Source organism: Elephantulus edwardii, unplaced genomic scaffold (assembly GCF_000299155.1).
Source record: "Elephantulus edwardii isolate Elephantulus edwardi_28Jun2011 unplaced genomic scaffold, EleEdw1.0 scaffold00005, whole genome shotgun sequence".
NCBI classification, from domain to species: Eukaryota; Metazoa; Chordata; class Mammalia; order Macroscelidea; family Macroscelididae; genus Elephantulus; species Elephantulus edwardii.
In genome coordinates this window covers 20,898,006-20,903,776 of record NW_006399755.1, presented here as the reverse complement: position 1 = coordinate 20,903,776, position 5,771 = coordinate 20,898,006, and positions in this window count along the sequence as shown.

Below are 5,771 nucleotides of genomic sequence, written 5' to 3'. Positions count from 1 at the left end.
GCAGGGTTTAGGGCCGCTATACATAGGGTCTCTATGAGTAGCAAATGACTCGACAGCACATAACAACAACAACATCTCATTGAAGAATAGAATTAGTATCTGCATTGGGATTCCATTGAACTTGTAGATTGTCTTTAATAGAATTGTCATTCTCACAATATTGATATTCTTCCTTTTTTTGGTTTCTTTTTGTTTCTGACAGTAATGATTTTTTTTCATTTCCTTTGTATGGGACTTTTGTGTCTCTAGTTAACTTTGATCCTAAGAATGCCCACCATCACCATTCCTATTCAAATTCTATAGTCTTAGCAAGAGCAATAAGACGAGAAGGAACTAAGAGGCATCCAAATTGGCAAAGAGAAAGTGAAACTATTTCTCTATGCATATAGTATGCATATAATAAGATAATATACTTAGAAAACCCTAAAGATTCAATGAAAAAATTATTCTACTGAATTGACCAGTCCAGCAAAATTTCAGGTTACAAAATCAATACACAAAAATTAGTTGGATTTCACTACAGTAACAGAGAACATAGAAATGGAGTGAAGAAAAACAATACCAATTAGAAGGGACCATCCTTTGTAAATCACACATGGAAGGAGATTGCCCATTTTTCTTCTTTAGAGCAGCTGATAGGTTCAAACAATCAGTGAGATGTTACCTTTGGCTTAGTAGCATATTCCCATCCAGGAGATTTCCACAATTCCCTTTTAAAAAAATTCAAATAATGTGGAAGTAGCAGGAAAATAGAAAATTGAACTAAGATTTTAAAAAGAAGTTTACACAGTCACATTATCCTCACCAAAAATAACAGCTGAAAATACAAATGAAATGAATCTTTGGTGGCTTAGTGGTAAAAAGCTATGCTGCAATCATAAAGATACAGGGTTAAAATCCACCAGCTGCTCAGCGGGAGAAAAATGGACAATCTCCTCCTGTGCAATTAATTGCTTCTGAAAACCTGCTGGAGGGTCAGCTATAAGTTGGTTCTGACTCGATGGCACACAACAACAATATTGGCAGTAAAGATACATTTAACATTTGTTTTCTCTTTTATCTTTTAATTTTACAACTTATATAATCGAGGACTAAAATAGTTTATGTGTGGATTTAGAAATACTCAAACAAACCCAGAACCTTGTAGATGTAAGCTGAGAAGTATTTTACCAATAAATGTAAGTAATTAAAAGTTTAAAGAGAACAACAGTAAGTGATGTAAACTCACCAGAGGGTTCATAGTGAAAGAGTGGCACATTGATATTTGCTCTTGAAAGTATCACTCTTGCACCCATCTGGAGACTGATAGGAGGATGAAAGGATTGGGGCACAGGATGTTTAAAATGAAGAATAAGAAATGATTAAAGGAGTGGTGTTGGTGTAGTCTATAGTGAGAAATAAACTTTGTTAGCCTGAACTGAGTTCTGTCCTTCCTCAGCGACCTTCCAGTGACTATAGCAATGGGCTCAATTGTGAGGATGGCACAGGATAGGACAGCCTTCATATCTGTTCTTCTTAGGGTCACTATGAGTTATATCTGACTAGAGGGCGGCTAACAACAGTAGAAGACTTGATTGGTAGGATGAAGCCCATTGTTTTAGATTCATGCAGTTATACAGGCTCCCACCAGGTGGTAGTATGGACTCAGCAGTGATAGCAGTTTCTCAAAAACCTGAGAGACTGAGAACCTTGGTGTGAGACAGATGTCTCACAGGTCACAAAAGGGTTAAAAATAATCTTCTAAATTGCATTCGTCTGTGTTTTGATAACTAAGTGTATACTTTTGTATAAAAAAAATTAAAAGAAAGAAAACATCTACAGGTGCTATCTTTCCAGATCAATGCAATGATGATCTGTTATCTATTTTACAGCTCCAATGATTATCATCAAAGTGACGTGTTAAATTATTTGTTTTGCTGTATAAATATAAAGCAAAGTCCCAGTCATAACATCTCTATCTCTCCCCCCTCCCTCTCCTTCTCTCTCTCTCTCATACACACACACACACACACACACACACACACACTTTTATAACTGGCTAGAGAGGTGATTTAACTTGTCTTTAATCCTATGACAAGAAAGTTGGAGTTCATTTCCTTCATAGTGAATCCAGTTCCCTACTCTTGTATTAGGAGTGGGAAGTGGTTGAGGCAGAACTATGTGAGAAGTGAGACCTCCATGTGTAAGGACTGTGTGAAAGCCAGGAAGGCTGTTCTCCAAATGGAGATCATATCAGTGAGATTCCAACTAATTAAAGGAAATGACATTTTTAAGGAAAATTACTGTGTTAATTTTTTAGAAATCGCTTTGACAAAGTATCACAAACTACAGAACACAAAACAACACAACTATTCTCTTGAATTTCTTTCACCTAGGAATCTAAATTCAAGATTTAGGCAAGATTATTTCCTTCTGTAGAGCTCTAAGGAAGAATCATCTGCTTGTTTCTGGAAGTTTTCTGCATCTTGGCACTTTTTAGCTTCTGGTATTTTTCTGGATCTTGGCACTTCAATCTCTGTCATCACAAGGTGTTTTGTGTGTGTGTGTGAGAGAGAGACAGAGAGAGAGAAAGAGAGAGACAGACAGAGACAGAGAGAGAGTGAGTGACTGATTTACAAGGACACCACCAGTCGGCTTGAGGATCTAATTTACTCCAATTAGACCTTATTTTATCTAGTCAGGTTTTTATTGTCCCTAATTCTCAAAGAAGTATCATGATGAGCTTGTGATAAGGACAAATTTTTGTTAGTGAACTCAAGGGGTTCTTTCTATAGTCACTTGTCAATAAAACAGACAGATTGCAATAAGTGCTTTATTGCAAATTTGAGAGAGCAGAAAGAATCCTCTCCAAAACTACCTCTTTGTCTAAAGATGGTCATTGGTTTTAATTCTTCGGTTAGGTGATAAACTTTTTAACATATTACTATGGCTAGTTCAAAGTTACAGCATTTTTATATTCAAAAGAATGGTCTACATACAGTTGCTAGTAAACAGAGAAATTGTGATATAATTTACATGTGACTGAGAAAAAGAGTTTCAAAAAGAAAATACTAATTCAATGAAAGACACATTTCCCCTTCAGATTAGAAGGTAGCTTAAGGTATAGTTCACACATGACTGAAAAATATAACTTTGGAATTCTTATATAGAGTTTCTAGTTAAAACACAATTTTGGTACAGTATACATATGGTTAACAAAAGACAAATGCTAATTTAATGAAGGATGCATTTCCTCTACTGGTAAACAACCTAAAGTACTCTGTATGTCTGGGGACCAAACCAATGTTAATTGGATGGCTAGGTCAGGTTGGAGGTACCTGATGTCAGCTTTACAACTACAACCTATGTTTGAACAATTCTGAATTTATTAACACAGCCCTATCACTTTGAAGAGACACTCTCCACAAACAGAGATTCCTTGCACATTAATCCTCAGGTCTGACATTTCCATCTCTGTATCTTTGGAGAGTTCTGCTTAAAAGATTGGGGGGAAAAATAATTACTGTTTTGTTTTCTTCTTTTGTTATTGTGGCTTGTCAGTTTTGGGGAAGACTTTAGGCTTCTAGCCACCTTCTAGAAAAACCTAGGCTTCCTTATCGTTTCAGCCCCTGCCCTCTCTATGCTTCCCCTATCTACTCTCAGAGGCATTTGAGGAGACATTTGAGTTTGTGTGGACTTAACTGTCTCATGTTACTTGGATGTTTTGACAGACTTAAAATTTCATCCCTGTAATTACAGGGAGTGGAGACGAGTTGGAAGTCATTCCTCTGCTCACCTTCCCAGAATGGAGGAGTATTTCTATCTTTGCCAGACACTTCCAGCACAAAGGAAGACAATTCAATCTAATGATTTTGCCTTTCAGGAACTTAAGGTTGCCTTGGGGAGCAACTGGCTGGGACTAAGCTGTTTATTTTCTTCATTTCCTTTTTTCAAAAATTTACCCAAGTTTAGGCTCCCACTCAAAAAGATCAGTCTGAAATTCAGACTAAGCATCACCATCTCCCCTGTGAGTTAACTGCATCAGTGCTATTCCTTGAAGGTGATCTCCTGAGGAACAGCAAGAACAACCATGGGATGTGGCCTGAAAACAACGGTGTCTGCTCAGAAGTGGTGGTGGTGGTGATTTTATGTGCCATCAAGTCTCCTGAAACTCATAATGACCCCTTGTCCAACAGCCCTAAACCCTGTTCTATCTTATACCAATCTCACAGTCTCTAACACACCCACCTCCATTATCCCAGTCACTGAATCAATCCATCTCATAGAGGGTCTTCCTCTCCTGTGCTGTCCCTCCACCTCCTTGCAACTGTTCGCAGTATGTCAGATGAAACTTTAGAATCCTTGCCTCCAAAGAGCAGTCTGGTTTCATTCTCTCCAGGACAAACCTGTTTGTTCTCCTAGCAGTCCATGGTATATTCAGTACTCTTCTCCAACACCACAGTTCAAAGGCATCAATTCTCTATCATCACTAGTCATTGTCCAGCTCTCTGCTGCATAGTAAGTGATTACAAAGACTATTGCCTGTTTCAGGCACACCTTAGTCTCCAGACTGACATTGTTACTCTTCAGTACTTTGGACTGGTCTCTGACAGCAGACTTTCCCATCACAATATGTCTTTTCATTTCCTGGCTGCTGGTGCCAAGAGTGTTGATTGTGGAGCTAAGAAAACTAAAGCTGTGAACAATCTCAGTCTCTTCTCTATCTATCATGATTCTGCAAATCGTCCCAGTGCTGAAAATCTGTGTTTTCCTGACATCGAGCTTTAATCCATATTGAAGTTTGCAGTCCTTGACCTTTTGCAGCAAGCACTTCAGGTCCTCCTCAGTTTCAGCAAGCAGTGTTGTGCCGTCTGCATAATGCAGATTGTTGATGAGTCTACCTCCAATCCTTATGCCACATATCACATAGAGGCCAGTCTCCTGGATAATCTGTTCTGCATATAGATTGAAAGGGTATGGAGATAGGACACATCCCTGGTGTACACCCTTCCCAATTTTGAACCGTGCATTGTTTCCTTGCTCTGTTCTTTTTTTTTTCCTTGCTCTGTTCTAACAACTGCTTCCTGGTCCAAGTGTGGTTTCACATAAGCATGATCAAGAGTTCTGGGATTCCCATTCTTCTCAAAGTTAGCCACAGTTTGTGGTGATCTACATAATCATACACCTTTGTATGGTCAATGAGACACAGATATTCCTCTGGTACTCTCTGCTTTCAGCCAAGATCCTTCTAAGATTAGCTACAATATCCCTAGTATCATAATCCCTTCTAAGCCCAGCCTGCACTTCAGGCAGTTCTTTGTTAATATACCGTTACAGTCATTTTGGATAATCTTTAGCAGAATCTTGCTTGCATGTGATATTAATGATATTGTTCGATAATTTCCATGCTCTATTGGATAACCTTTCTTTGGAATGGGAACAAATATAGATCTCTTCCAGTCAGTGGCCAGGTGGTTGTCCTCCAGATTTCTTGGCACAATTCAGTGAGCACATCTAGGGTGACATCTGTTTGTTGAAATATATCCATTCAATTGGTATACTGTAATTCCTGGGTCCTTGTTTTTTGCAAATTTCTTCAGAGCAGCTTGTACCTCCTCCTTCATCACCATAGGCTCTTGCTCATATGTTGTTTCATGAAATTCTTTTGTGTCTGCCAATTCCTTTTGGTACAATGCATATAGAGTCTTTCCATCTTCGCTCAGAAGTAAGAGAATAGATAAAAGTACCTATAAGGAAAGATCTGAGGAAGTGGACAGAGAGGAAATGGAATC